This window comes from Lichenostomus cassidix, chromosome 1Aa (genome assembly GCF_008360975.1).
Source record: "Lichenostomus cassidix isolate B80296 chromosome 1Aa, HeHo_3.0, whole genome shotgun sequence".
NCBI classification, from domain to species: domain Eukaryota; kingdom Metazoa; phylum Chordata; class Aves; order Passeriformes; family Meliphagidae; genus Lichenostomus; species Lichenostomus cassidix.
In genome coordinates, this window is record NC_139480.1 from 1,944,795 (window position 1) to 1,958,864 (window position 14,070).

General features: G+C 44.8%; 1 protein-coding gene across 3 annotated transcripts in view; it reads right to left on the reverse strand.

The window, feature by feature from the left end:
- Positions 1-14,070, reverse strand: part of EXOC4 (exocyst complex component 4) — a 318,206-nt gene that overhangs the window by 193,648 nt on the left and 110,488 nt on the right. The gene's annotated exons all lie outside the window — the stretch shown is intronic.

Consider the following 14,070-nt stretch of genomic DNA (forward strand, 5'->3'; position numbering starts at 1 on the left):
ACAGAGGGAAAATGGGATTTAAGGCAGGAACAGATGGGTAGAGAGGAGAAAAGGATGAAGAAGGGAACTGAACTGCTTGGTTTGATAGGTGGGGTGCTCACAACAACACAGATCCGGCAATTTCCAGTGATTTTTTTTATTTTTTTTGGTGACACCTGATACATCTCCTCAATTGGCTCCTTTATCACTGAATCGACTTTAAAACAACTTTCAAACTCTTTTTTTTTTTTTTTTCCCCTCCCCCCAAAGAGACTTGCGTTTTCTCCCTGCTAATCTACCTTATGGAAGCTGGATTTTAACAGAAAAGTACATCAGTAAATTGGCATCCCCTACTGAGCCAGATAAGAGCTTCGAGTCACTGAATAAAGATGCCGAAACTGTGACAGGTATCTCTGTAAAGCTCTTTTGAAAATTCCTTTATAAATAGTATTTATTTGGCTAAAATACCTGATCAGTGCAGCACTTCTGTAATCTGACTGTTTGCAAAGTGCTTTAGTTCTCGAGATAAAAGCTGCTACAGAACTCTGAGGATCATCTGGAGGAGCAGTTTCCACGTCCATGTCAAAAGCTTTTGTCCCCAGCCAGGTTTAATTTCATGGCAATTGGGCTCATTTTGAAATCTTTATTTTATTTTTTTTTTTTTTTTGAGCTTTCCAGCTACACAAGGCACACGTGAAAAGTGCATTAAGCTGGGAGAAGTCTCCAAAGCAGCAGAAAAATCCTTGTAAGAGAGAAGGGGGGAAAAAAAAATAAATAAAAATCAAGCCATTAACTGCATTTGCAGGGACCTGTTGACCACGAGATAGAGATTTCATCTCTATGATTTTACAGGATAAAGGCACAGGGACACAAAGAATTCCCTCTCCCTTCATGTGCTCTTTGTCCCCGCGGTATTTACAGCATCCTCCTCGCGCAGAGCTGCTCCCTCCGCATTGTTTTCCCTCCATCTCAGCCGCTCCACCTCTCAAAGAGTTAACGAGCCTCTCCCAAACGAGATCTCCGCAGGTGTCAACTCCTCGGCAGCAGATGGGTGCAAAGGGCAGCCACATCCTCGTAATGAGAGCGAGATGAAGAGGGGCAGAGAAAAGGAGCCAGCGTGAGCCTGGAGAAGAGCTTTGATGAGCGATGGAGCTCGGCATTAATGAGATCTGGTAATTTTACATTTGCCAGAGAGCCGTGGTCGTTAGGGCTGGGAGGATCGCTGCTTTGTTCAGCTGGAACAGAGGGAAGTTTGGGACAAAAGGCTGCTCGTCAAGGAATCCTCTCCTCCTTTGAGGGGACGCAGCTGGGATGTGCGACATTCCCTCTCCCTGCCAGTGCCAGGCTGGTTTGGTTGCTCTTTTCAAATCCCAGCGGCTCCAGTTGATGCAGACCTTGGCCAACAACAATCCAAGGAAACTCTGCTCTTTGGAAAACAAACAAACAAACAAAAAATTGTTGGGACCTCCCTTGGCTGGAAAATTCTCTCGCAGCACATTCCCCACCAGCCAAACTCTGCAGGGTCTTCCTTATTCTGCACAAGCTCATCTCTTTCCCTGAATTCTGAATCCTCAGCTAAGTCAAGATCCAATGGATAAGAGGTCAACAATAGCTTGTTTCTCTCTGTACTCTTGATGCAATTTGATTTTTAGTTCTGTAGTTTAAACCACTAAAACCTGGAAAAACCTGCTGTAAACCACAGCAACGCTGAGAGCAGGTGTGGCACACTAAGGGTCAAATTGCACAAATCCACATAAATATAAATTTATTGAGAGAAGCCACGATGAGAAGGACTTGGGGGTGTCCTGCAAAAGTGGGCAGCAGGGAGGGGAGGATTCTGTCCCTGTGTCCCTCAGGTGATACCCAGAGCTGCCCAGGCCCTGGGGACAGCAGCAGGAGGAGCTGGAGCTGCTGGAGAGTCCAGAGGAATCCCTGGAGCTGCTCTGGAGGCAGGCTGGGAGAGCTGGGAATGTTGCCCTGGAGAAGGGAAGGATGCAGGGAGAGCTCAGAGCTCCTGCCAGGGCCTGAAGGAGCTCCAGGAGAGCTGCAGAGGGACTGGGGACAAGGCATGGAGGGACAGGACACAGGGACTGGCTTCCCACTGCCAGAGGGCAGGGATGGATGGGATCTTGGGAATTAGGAATTCCTGGCTGGGATGGAATTCCCAGAGAAGCTGTGGCTGCCCCTGGATCCCTGGGATGGCCAAGGCCAGGCTGGATGAGGTTTGGAGCAGCCTGGGATAGGGAAGGTGTCATTTCCCATTTTTGGGGCATCTTTTGAGTGTCTACTCCAAGCCCTATGAAAGCTCTTGAATTCTCTTTTATGCCCATAAATGCCTCCCAAGAAATCGAATTTTTTTTCCCTCAGCCATGCCACCACACAACAGATCAGTCTGACCAATCTCCAGCCCGTTTTTCTCCTTCCCTCCCCATTCCAGCAGCCCCTGATCTGACACTCCATGTGCCAGAGCTGCTCCCACCATGTGTCACCCTCACACCTCCTCACACCAGAGATGCCACCAAACTCAGCACTAAACCACAAGGAATCACCAAATAACCCCCAAAATACATCCTCTCCCAAACCTTGATGCTTTTCCCCTGCCCTCTCCCCCTTCAAATGGGAGATCCATTGGGATTGATCCACCTTTTGAGGAATTTCAATCATTTCCATCATATCTGGGTGGTTTGATTGACAGGAAGGTTCCTGAGATGGAGCTTTGCTCCCTCACCAGCACCATTCGTCCTCATAAATATTTATACACCATTTTCAGTTTTTAACGAATTCCAGATATTCAGACTTCTTTCAGTGGAAGCTTCCTCGGATCTTTAGAAATCATTTTAACTGATATTTTTTTGTGCTTAACGTGTTGGTTTTGCCTGTGGATAATGATCAGCACTGAGGAGCAGTGAACAGAAGTCTCCTATCACCAGTGCTCTAACATGGATTTGCTCCTCTATTCCCATAAAATGCAGCTAAACCCAAACAGGATTTTAAAAAATGATCAAATAAAATACAGAAAAAGCAGATACTACCAAAAAATAAGTTATTCCTCTTTTTTTTTTTTGTCTTTCTCTGTGTTTGACCACTCACAAGTTACAATATTTTCTTTGGCAACTGCTCCAACCCAAACCCAAGAAAATCTAATTATTACCAAAGGATTAAAGCAGCCTCTGTTTCTCCAGGGCTGGCTCAGCTCCCATCCCACACTTCACACTTCCCAATGTGGTCCTTTAGGAGTTCAGCCAGATTTCAGAAATCTGCCACAGCTGATCACCTGTTCTGCTGTTTCCCTCCATTCCTCCAAGTTCTTCTGCCTCCCTTGGGATTTTTTTCCCCTCTGACATCTGTTCCTTCCACAACATTAAGCCAAATCACTTCTACGATGATTTGCTAAATATCAACCTCATTCTTGTTGATATTTTGCCTTCTTTCCCAAAACTCTCCACCTTCTCCTGATGGTGACAGCATGCTGGAAAAACATCCATATCCATTAAACCATTTACAACCTCTCCAGGCTGATGTTCTGCTTTGTTTTTATTCCACCAACTTCATCCCCAGTTTTAAGCTGAAAGAGGGAATTTTTAGGTTGGATATTAGGAAGGAATTATTCTCTGGGAGGGTGGGGAGGGGCTGGGATGGAATTCCCAGAGAAGCTGTGGCTGCCCCTGGATCCCTGGGATGGCCAAGGCCAGGCTGGACAGGGCTTGGAACAGCCTGGGACAGTGGGAGGTGTCCCTAGGTGTCCCTTGGTGTCCCAGCCATGGCTAGGATGGGATGGGATGGGATGGGATGGGAGTGACTTTAAAGTCCTTTCCAACCCAAACCCCTTTCTAATTCTGTAGTCATTCCTCTGTTCCCTTTGGATTTATTCCACAGCCTGTCCTTCAAAATTAACTGCTTCTGCCACAGCCATTTCCACACAGACCTTTTCCTGCTCTGTTTTTCCCTTAAAAGAGACATGTGGTCCATAAAAAGGCCTAATATCATTTAAATCTCAACTTATTTCACCTCCTTTCCCTTTAAAAAAAATCTGTTTTGTGTCTAACTCGGATAACTAACTTTATCCTTCAAAGATATAAATACCTGCTGGTCCATCCTCTTCATCAGAAGCTCTGTAATCCTTCCTGCCTAGCTCCAAACACCCCAAAATCAATCCTGAGCCACCTCCAGGCAGGAATTCCTTTGGCAATCCCAACCAGAGTGACCCAGCTGCTGTGGGGTCACGCCAGCCCCACCTCAGTGTCCCTAATTCCCTAATCCCACACCTTCCAACTGCTTTCTCCACTGAAGTGATGCCAACCTCCCCTGGTGGAGGTTGATCCTCTCCAGCCTGTCTCATATCCCACAGCTCCCAAAGAAAAAAGCCCAGCTGCTCCTCATCCTCCCACAAACAGCTTAATCCTTCCTGGCACGAGAACAAGTTGGTGGAATAACTCATTAAAGGGAATTAGAAACTCGCTTTTCCCGACAGCAGCAGCACGGGTTGGGATTACCCTGCCCACTGAATTGGGAGGTCACACAGCCTGGCCACTGCTGTCACCACGGGGGTGACAAATTCCTGAGCAGGACTGAGGGATTTCCCAGCCTGGGGTGACGCAGGCAGAGCTCCAAATGGTGAAATCCTAATTGGAAATATCAATCTGCGGCAGGGAAAGGAAGGCAGTTAGCAGGATTTTTTAGGGAAAATAATATATTCTGCTCTGGATGTAATTAGATCCCAACCCCAGACACACACAGGAGTTTGTTTGCATTTTGTAGCAGCCAATGTTTTGGCACAACAATGCTGCACGCTTTGCCAGATGTTCCATCAAATGTTATTGAGTTTTTAATATGCCTTTATTTAATATTAGATGTAAATACAGATTTGGCTCCTCTCTGCACAGCTTTTTCCAGTGATTCTGTGATTCCCTCCATCCACCCCCTCGAAAAATATTGGATTTTGTAATTATTGCTGCTCTTTTCTGAATTTGCTGATTCAGGTTTTGCAAAATCCGGGCAGGTTCTGTGATTTAACAGAGTTAATAAATGTTAAATTACAAAGCTCTTTTCCAATATAAAGTTCATCTTCCTCTTGGAGGGAAAAAAAAAGGACATTCTAAACTCTGCAGAGCCAGTTTTAATGTTCTGAGTTCAACAAATGGTACATTTGAATAATTAGTTCTTTAGGAAGCAGGGAAAACAATCAGTTGCTTTGGGGAGAAAATAATAATCACAGGATTGACTGAATCCCAGAATGGTTTGGGTTGGAAGGACCTTAAATCATCCAGTGTCACCCCAGCCATGTCAGGGACACCTTCCACTGTCCCAGAGGGTTCCAGGTCCCATCCAGCCTGGCCTTGGCCATCCCAGGGATCCAGGGGCAGCCACAGCTTCTCTGGGAATTCCATCCCAGCCAGGAATTCCTAATTCCCAAGATCCCATCCATCCCTGCCCTCTGGCAGTGGGAAGCCATTCCCTGTGTCCTGTCCCTCCATGCCTTGTCCCCAGTCCCTCTGCAGCTCTCATTAGTAGCAACAATAAAAATAAATTTATTGTCCCAATTGCAGTTTTGGTGTCACCTAATTCTGCTCCCTGTGCCAATGACAATTCTAATGCTCTAAGAAAACACCCAAACTCATCCCTTATATTATTTCCTTGTATTATTCTTCTTGAGGAGAGAAGGACCACTAAAACCTCACTTTTGTATTCACAGTTCAGCTGGACAGAAGAAAAGGCAGCAGAAAATTGTTTGTCCTTCCTGGTTTTGCCATTCTGAGCTGAGCTCCACTCCATGAACCATCAACAAAAACAACCCTGAAAAAGAGTCAAAAAATGGGGGAAAAATCCCCAAAAATCCCTTCCTGTTGCCATTCTGAGCTGAGCTCCACTCCATGAACCATCAACAAAAACAACCCTGAAAAAGAGTCAAAAAATGAGGGAAAAAATCCCCAAAAATCCCTTCCTGTTGCCATTCTGAGCTGAGCTCCACTCCATGAACCATCAACAACAACCCTAAAAAAGAGTCAAAAAATGGGGAGGAAAAATCCCCAAAAATTCCTTCCTGTTGCCATTCCAGCTGAGCTCCATTCCATGAACCATCAACAAAAACAACCCTGAAAAAGAGTCAAAAAAAAGGGGGGAAAAATCCCCAAAAATTCCTTCCTGTTGCCATTCCAGCTGAGCTGCACTCCATGAACCATCAACAACAACAACCCTGAAAGAGTCAAAAAATGAGGGAAAAAATCCCCAAAAATTCCTTCCTGTTGCCATTCCAGCTGAGCTCCACTCCATGAACCATCAACAACAACAACCCTGAAAAGAGTCCAAAAATGGGGGGAAAAATCCCCAAAAATCGCTTCCTGTTGCTATTCTGAGCTGAACTCCACTCCATGAACCATCAACAAAAATAACCTTGAAAAAGAGTCATAAAATGGGGGACAAAATCCCCAAAAATTCCTTCCTGTTGCCATTCCAGCTGAGCTCCACTCCATGAACCATCAACAACAACCCTGAAAGAGTCAAAAAATGGGGGGAAAAAATCCCTTCCTGTTGCCATTCTAGCTGAGCTCCACTCCATGAACCATCAACAAAAACAACCCTGAAAAAGAGTCCAAAAATGGGGGAAAAATCCCAAAACAACATAATTCAAACAGATCCACCAAACCAAGTTCCCCCAAACCTTTGACTGGCTGGGAGCAGCTGGAACCATCGATGCTCCAGCAGTGAGAGATGCTCCTCCAGCCAAACCCTCTTCTCTTCAGGCCTCTTTGAAGGAGCTCTGTTTGTTATTATTTACTTTTTAACATGGAAAAAAAAAAAGGAAAAAAGAAGCAAAACGACACCAGGGGAGCAGAGGGAAAAGGAAATGAGAGACTGAGCAGAAGGAAACCAAACTCCCCCCCAAGCTCCAGCTGCAGGGCAATTGAACTCAACAGTTTACAGATGTTTCCCAAAGAACACTCAGTCACAATGTCACCAAATTGATCTCTTTTCTTCAAAACTTGCTGCACAAAGCTTGCTTTTCTCCAAGGGCTCTCGAAATGAAGTTTACAGCTCTTTTTGTTCCTGTTTATGCCATCAAAATGCTCCCTGGGAAAGAGGAGATCAAACTTCAGGATTAACCCTTTCCCCTCTCTGGCTCTTCTTCCTCAGTTTCAGGTCAGAGTTTTGGGAAGTTCAACTGAAATTCAAGGAATTTTTTCTTTCTCATCAGTGTCAACCATCCTCTGTCTCAGCAGAACCATAGATCTGCCTAATGATTCTTGCTATTATTAAATTTAATTAGGAAGGTATTTGGTGAGGCCACAGGAGAGCAGGGAGCAAAATTTAAAAAAAAAATAAATAAAAAGAAGGATGAATCAAGGAATTAGAGTTAAACTTTCTGTAACAATTAATGTCATGCTAAGCTTTTATTTTCCTCCTGGAGTTCTTTAACACTTGGTGCAATATCTGAACTATTTGCTGCAAATACAGCTCTTTTCCAAGATTTTTCCTTACTCAAGATTGCTTCAGTTCAACTCAGGATCTAGCTTTAATTCTTTTTTTCTCCCTCTTAAGTCCTTCACAGAAATGCCACAAGTGTAACCAATGCTTTCTTTCACATAAGAAAGAGCCAAATAAATATGAAATAAATATGAAATAAATGTGAAATAAATATGAAATAATTATGAAATAAATATTAAATAAATATGAAATAAATATGAAATAAATATTGCTGTGGAGTGTTAAAGGAGGGTGGAACCAGGTTGGGATCAGGCTCTGCTCTCAGGAAATAAGGGACAGGATGAAGGGAAGAACACCAGAAGTTGTGCAATTAAATCTCCCAAAATCAAGATATCTGAGGCAAAGTTATCAGGAAGCAGGAGTGAATTTTGATATGGAATGATAGTAAGTGAGGAATCATGGATGTGGGAGAAGGAATTGTGCATGAGGGACTCAATGCCAACCTGAGAAAAATCAACTTCTGCTGTTTCCAGACAGGATGAACACTTGGACCTCTTGTTTTTCATTTGAGCACAGTGGAGGATGCTGAACACAAAAATCAAACTTAAAGTCTAGAATAAAGATGCCTGGGAATGACTAAACCCTATTTGCACTTCCATCTCCCAAAAAAACCCCTTTAAAGATCAACTTTATCCCTTCAGCTTCCCACTCTGCAATATCCACAAATCTCCATTTATTCCCAAAATATTTGCCCAGGAGACACCACCAAGCAGGGCTGGTTTGAAGCTCTGTCTCTCCTCCCTGGCCAACCACAGTGGCCAAATCTGACTTGTTTTTCTCAGGTTTTTCTCCTCTTGCAGTTGCTCACGTTCAGAATTCTCTCCCCCCAGAATTTCACCTCTTTGCACCTCCTGCTCTTGTCAGGTTTGGCTGATATCGATCCCATTAGTGGGGAGGGACAGACAGAACAATCCTAAAGGACTCATTTCCTTTAGGATGGGACTCATTTCCTAGAAAATCAAACTAAAACCACCACAGAGCTGCTATCAAGTGAATTTCAAATCTACATTCATCTCGTGGGAAGATAACATTCATTCCGCTCACTTCTGAGGAGACAGGGTTATTTTTTTCCCCAAATCAAGAGGATATTGAAGAAATTATCGCTGATAAATACCTGGAAGCACAGACAGGATCAAGATATCAATTTCCACCTCCTATCAGACATCTTTCATGGAACAGAAAATTATTTCTTCAACAGCACTCGGAGAGGGATGAGCAGTTCAAGAAGAGCACGAGTAAATGATGGATTTATAAAACAATTGCATTCAAGAATACAAATGACAAAGGAAAAAATCTTGTATTCCCTCAAGTCCCACGCTAAAGGATTGTTCCTCTGCTTCCCTGCATGAGAGATTCAAGTCTCAGCACTTAAAACCTTCCTGGATATTCACACTCTGCACAGACAAGGATTATTTGGATAATGGAGTCAAGGAGGAAAAGAAACAAATCCCACAAGCACCAACCTGCACTGCTGGGAGAATGATTTCCCTTTAAAGACTCCTTAATTCCATAAAATATGGATTTTATCCATAAAAAAAAGATTTGCAAAATGTAGCATCAATAGGAAACAGTGATAGTTGGAAAAGATCTGTGAGACCATCGAGTCCAACCTGTGCCCAATCCCCACCTTGTCCCCAAGTGCCACATGCAGGAATTCCTTGGGAATTCCAGGGATGGGAACTCCAAACCTCCCTGGGCAGCTCCTGACCACCCTTTCCAGGAGGAAATTCCTGCTGATGTCCAACATTTTCCTCCCCTGGCCCAGCCTGAGGCTGTTCCCTCTCCTGCTGTCCCTGTTCCCTGGAGCACAGCCTGACCCCCTGGCTGTCCCCTCCTGTCACAGCTGTGCAGAGCCACAAGGTCCCCCTGATCCCCTTTGCTCCAGGCTCAGCTCCTTTCCCAGCTCCCTCTGGAGTTTTCCATTCCCATCCCAGCTCCATTCCCTTCCCTGCACACCTCCAGCCCCTCCATACCATCAGCCTCTTGCCCACCTGGGGACACCTGGGGATGTCCAGCTGCTGTCACCATCCCCCCCAGGGCCTTTCCCAGCTTTCCAGCCCCTCTGCCCCAGCCTGGAGCATCCCATGGGGTTGTTGTGACCCTTGGTGAGCCTCATCCAAATGTTCCCATCCCAATGGATCCAACCTGTCCACATCCATACTCCTGCCCAACCTGGATGATCTGCAAAATTCTGTCAACCTGAAGATGGAATCCCACAAAGGGGACAGAGTGGCTCTGCAGATGGACAAACCTAAAGACACTTCTGTGCCACACCAAACCCATGAACTTGGGTTCCTGGTGAAATGCCACCATAAATAACCCAAAATAATGGGAAAAGGAATGGATCTGGGGTGAGGTGGAGCGACCTGTGCAGGCTGGGGAGAGGTTCTGCTCATTCTGCAGCATCAGGGATTTGGGAGAAGCTTTTTTTCTGCTCATTCTGCAGCATCAGGGATCTGGGAGAAGCTTTTTTCCCCCCAGATCTTGGGTGAATCCCTCTGCTCCCAGCAGCTCTCCAAGGGTGACCCATGTGGGGTCTGAAAACACCCCCTGGATTGCACAGAGCCTGAGGAAGTTGAATTGAAAACAGAATAATCTCCTCAGGTACCAAATAAACACCCATAGAAAGAGTCTCCCTCCACTTCTCTAACACAAATCTCTACGAAATTCAATGTCTAAATGAATTCCTCAGACATGGCAGAAGCAAAAGCCCATTAGGACTAATGGGGGAAAAAATTAGTAGAGACTTGAGCAGATTTTTTTGTCCTGCAAGCTGTTTAAATTACTTGCTATAAATATGAAGTTGGGGGTTTTTTTTAAAAAATGAAGGAGAAATAAAGATTTCTAATTTATTTCCATGTCAGCACTCGCAGGCCTTGATCCCACCAACAATTAGGCATACAGACGTGTGATTAGTCAGAATCACTGCCATACATCTAGAGTATGGAAGTATTTACATTTTTATTTTAAGTGGACATATGGCAACATTAAAAGATTAAGATCTGTCAATATTTTAAATACAAGCTTGTCTCTGAGAAAAGGAGAGAGAAAAAAACCCTTGATTACCACAGGCAGAATAAGGAAAATTAAAGATGTTTTTAGCACCTTTTGGATCCCAGTGCCATTTTATTCAGCTTTTATCATCTTCCTCTTTAAGGGCACTTTAAGACTCAAAACCAACATCAGGAGGATTTTCTGATGATGCTCCAATTCAATGGGATACCTCCAGGTGAACACTGACTGTGTTTTCCCATGATGTATCATTTTCTTCCCTCCTTTCTGCCATTTAACTTCAATACCCAACCAGAAGGGTCCCTGCCTGTGGAACAACTAGTATTTCAGAGCTGATAAAAATGCACCAGGTGGAGGAAAGCTCTGAGTACAACTGCACAGAGTGGAGAGATCAGACCCACAGCCATTCCCTTCCAAGGAAAACGCAGTTGCAGCGACTGCAGAATACATAAAATATTATCTACAACACCTCCTCCTCCTCTTCCTGGGCGCTGGAGGAGAAAGCTCCTTTGGATGTCACAAGAATTAGCTCCAGACACATATGGAAATCCCATTTAGGATAAGAATCAGTGACAGGAAACAGCCAGGAGGGACTATTTGTACTGAAATACAAGCCATTAACTTGAGCCAAGCTAACAGCCAACGACTGCTCAGGCTGCAGATAATTAGTTTAGAACCTATTGGAACATGAATATTTTATGGTGCAGCACAAAACTCGTTATGGAGAGGAATTAGAGAGCCAGGACGTCTGGAAGCACGGCAGAGGTGATCTGTCAGGTGCCTGGGAAGAGGTTTTTTGGGAGAAAATAAGTTCAGGGGGACTGGGTTTGATTAAAGCCACGCCAGTGCTTTGGGGACAGGTCTGGTGGCACAGCAGGAGTGCAGGGAGCTTGTGGGATTTAGGGAATTTAAATTGCACACTGGTGGAATTTAGGGAATCACCACAGCCAGAGCTTTGCTCAGGGATGTGGAGCTTGTTCTCATCACATTCACTTTGGAATAGTTCCTGGGAAATGGAGCAATTTGCTGCCATGCTGCAGTTCAGTGTCCCAAAATGTCAATGCCAATGATGCATTAAAACCTCCCTTCTCCATTCCTAACATCCCCTCCTCATCCTGAGAAAGGGGATATAATTCAGAGATTGTGTTTCTGAATTCACACAATTAATAGAATTCTTAATTCTAATTAATAGAATTTGGAGATTCCCGTAATTCAGAGAATCCCACAATGGTTTGGGTTGGAAGAAACCTTAAAGCTCATCCAGTTCCAGTGTATATTTGATACAGTGGGTGGAAAAAGAACCAAAAAAAGTTCATTTTATGGGATTTCTCTTTTGTTCCCCAACAGCCAGAAAATTAAACTGAGATGCCCAAGAACTGGAGGACATTGAGCTGTAATAAATGTCTTGATTGGATAAAAATGCTGAATTTTCCATACATAACTGAAACTGTTCTGACTGGAACTGAGCAGGAAAGCTTTTAAATAAAACAGGAGGTAACAAAGCAAATGCACACATCTGAATTTTCCCATTCCACGTGGAGTTCCTGGGGAAGAAATGCCCTCAGCAAAATCCTTGTGCAGACAAAGTGAATCTCTTCTGATTTGCCCACAAGTTGCTACCTGTTACATGCAACTCCTTAAATCCATCACTTCCAGCCTGAACAACATCCAAAATACATGAAAAGTGTCTCTGATGCACACATTGCTATGATTTAAATCCAGCCTCAAAAACTCCTGGAAAGAGCAGAACTTCAGATCTCTGGTGCTGCTTCCCTTGGATGATAAAATATTGCACACCTCTCACTGCAATGCTGACACCAGAACAAAGCCTAAGGAATATAAACCAGTGCCCAAGTGACAGATTATTGCAAAATCACACATGGTGTTACTTTAAAACCCCCCAAAACTGTTAGAAGTTGTATATTTATTTTTTAAAAAATCCCTGCTAATACAGGAACTAACATACACAGAATCACAGAATCATTAAAACATCCAAAGCAATAACAGAGCTGCTTAAAAAAGAGCAAAGAAATGTAAATTTATATATTTATATTGTAAAAAAAAAAAAAAACCACCTTAACAGAATAAATCTATGGCAAATCATTAATAGGACATATTTCCCCTGCTTTTTTTATAATTCAAACCTGCTACTACTAATCATTAACTATTAATTGTTACATCATTATTTCTGGGAGACGAAGCCAGGTTTAAATCACTCAGCAGCAACACTTTTAATGACAACCAACTTGTTCCATTCCGTTTTCTCCCCAAAGCTGCATCAAAACAAATCATTTTGTATTCCTGGAGACAAGAACATGTAGAGCCCCTCTCACCCCAGTAATGAGGTGTTGGAAACACTCATTCCTGCATTCCTGAAACGCTCATTAAATCCATTTGTTTATTTTTTTTTGGGGTTGTTCCGGTAATTGCTGTGACAACAGCAAGCCCCATAAAACTGGAGCAATTCCTGATTTCACTGCTGCACTCGCTTTGCTTCATCTCCCGGGCAAAACCCAGGCTGACTGCAGGTGGCAGAGCCCCAGCAAACCTCCAGATGGAGATCCATATGCTCTGGCAGCGCAGCCAGGAACGGCAGAACGCTGGGATGGGATTTGGGGTGACCCCAGAATGCTGGGATGGGATCTTGGGGTGACCCTTAGGGTGCTGGGATGGGATCTTGGGGTGACCCTGGAGTGCTGGGATGGGATCTTGGGGTGACCCCAGAACGCTGGGATCGGCTTTGGGGTGACCCCAGAACGCTGGGATGGGATTTTGGGGTGACCCTGGAGTGCTGGGATGGGATCTTGGGGTGACCCTGGAGTGCTGGGATGGGATCTTGGGGTGACCCTAGAGTGCTGGGATGGGATCTTGGGGTGACCCTGGAATGCTGGGATGGGATCTTGGGGTGACCCTGGAGTGCTGGGATGGGATCTTGGGGTGACCCCAGAACACCCACAACACCCACAAACCCACAAACCCGAATGCTGGGATGGGATTTGGGGTGACCCTGGAATGCTGGGATGGGATCTTGGGGTGACCCTGGAATGCTGGGATGGGATCTTGGGGTGACCCTGGAATGCTGGGATGGGATTTGGGGTGACCCTGGAGTGCTGGGATGGGATTTGGGGTGACCCTGGAATGCTGCAGGGTCTCTCCCTCTGCCTGACCTCGAGGAGTTGGATTTTCCTCTCCTGCTAAGAGTTCTGTGTGTAGAGGAGGTGATTTTGAATTTTTCCTGAAATTGCCAGAACAGAGGAACGGAGCTGAACAGAGGTGTGTTTGAATGTGCTGCCAGCAGTGATCACTTACACAGCCACTACTACAGATACTACTGCCAGCGGTGAGCACTTACACAGCCGCTACTACACGGATACTGCTGCCAGCAGTGAGCACTTACATAGCCGCTACTACACGGATACTACTGCCAGCGGTGAGCACTTACACAGCCGCTACTACACGGATACTACTGCCAGCGGTGAGCACTTACACAGCTGCTACTACACGGTTACTGCTGCCAGCAGTGAGCACTTACACAGCCACTACTACACGGATACTACTGCCAGCAGTGAGCACTTACACAGCCGCTACTACACGGAT